Source organism: Amphimedon queenslandica, unplaced genomic scaffold (assembly GCF_000090795.2).
Source record: "Amphimedon queenslandica unplaced genomic scaffold, v1.1 AMPQUscaffold_13393, whole genome shotgun sequence".
Classification (NCBI taxonomy): Eukaryota; Metazoa; Porifera; class Demospongiae; order Haplosclerida; family Niphatidae; genus Amphimedon; species Amphimedon queenslandica.
This window is the reverse complement of record NW_003546371.1, coordinates 194211-195786: the sequence shown is the minus strand read 5'-3', so window position 1 is coordinate 195786 and position 1576 is coordinate 194211.

Here is a 1576-nt window from a genome sequence, read left to right as displayed (position 1 = left end):
ATTTGCACTTCCTTTCACATCATTACTCTATTAATTTTTTTAAAAATACAAGTAATAGAAACTTATGGTTTACCTGCACCAACTGAATATCTAAAATTACGTTATGCTCCAAATCCATTAATGAGTAAGATCCATACTTAGCTGAAAAACCTGGACTGTCGCATCTTCCATCTCCTCCTAATGATAACTTCTGCCCAAGTGCCAATAAAATTTATAGCATTTGAAACTGTTGATTTGTCAAAACAGTACTAATAGCTGGATGTAAAAGATGTTTTTGATGACGGAAAAAGGTTATTCTTGATATTGCAGCACAATACATGAACTCAAACAGTCGAATAGCCTTTTGTGGAAGTAGCCCTGCTGATAGTGTACCTGTGGACATTAGTAAATTACCAGCTGGATAATCATTAATTATCTGTTGGCTATGCCACACATTATTATGAGAGCAAGAGGTACATTCACGTGTAATTTTAAACAGTGTTCCATTAGTAATTGAAGACGGTGTTACAGGTGAGTGACAAACAGGGCATTCTTCATAGCTACCAAGGGTAAAATGTAGCAAGAGTGAGCTTCTAAATTTTTAGAAGTGAGAAAAAGTTTTTAGGAGTGAGTACTGTAAATTTTTTTACTAACTGCTAACATTCAAAAATAATATAAAACATAAAGTCATTGTTTTAATGTTTGTGTCACTTCCTATGAGCCTTGTTATATTCTGATGTAGCAGATTTTGCTTTACGTAAAACATCCTTTGCTGGTTCAAACTTGTGGGCTGGCTCTGTACTAGCTAGTTTTATTGTTAAAATGCAGGTAAGAGTTCCTTTTGGATCAAGACTTAGTTCAAAGGCAGTCTTACTCTTCCGTACCATGGAGAATATTCTTTCTTCCGTTGCATTAGAATGTGGAATAAGTAAAACTAACTTAGCAACTTAGGAAAGTCGACTGAATACAAAACTACCATCAGGAGCCTTAAGTGTAGACAGGTAATGCAATGACATCTGCTCTATGATGAGTCACATCAGACTCATCAGAAGATACCAAAGCTTCTTCCCAAACAGAAGAAGGAATATTATCGCTTACAAGCAACTTGTAATTGATAAATTCCTCAAGTAAAGCATCCAATTTTTTGGGTGATTTGAATGTCAACAAGTCATTATATCTATAAATTCAATTACTGTAAACAGCATTAATCATTGATGTTAAGCGTACCTTTCAACAAAATATTCAACTTCTGAAAAGTTGGCCTTATCTTTAGTTTCAAAGCAAGAGAAAGCTGAATTTTGCAATAGAGTATCAGAAATAGGAAGATTTTTGAGAGCATAAGATAGTGCTTTAACATAAAATGCTCTCACAGCAGTAAAAACTTTTTCTCATCATAAGCATCATAAGAACTGCAATCGCCTTCGTCTATCAGCTTACGGAGAGTCATTCTAGTTGTTATTCCAATGAAAATAAACTCATCTGTAAGTTATATAATCATTTATTGTATAAATTTATGGTGCTAGCATACCTGATAGCTGATCTTCCTTCTTGTCATATTGAATTTTAATGAAGTCCCCATTTGCTTCCCTTATCTTAT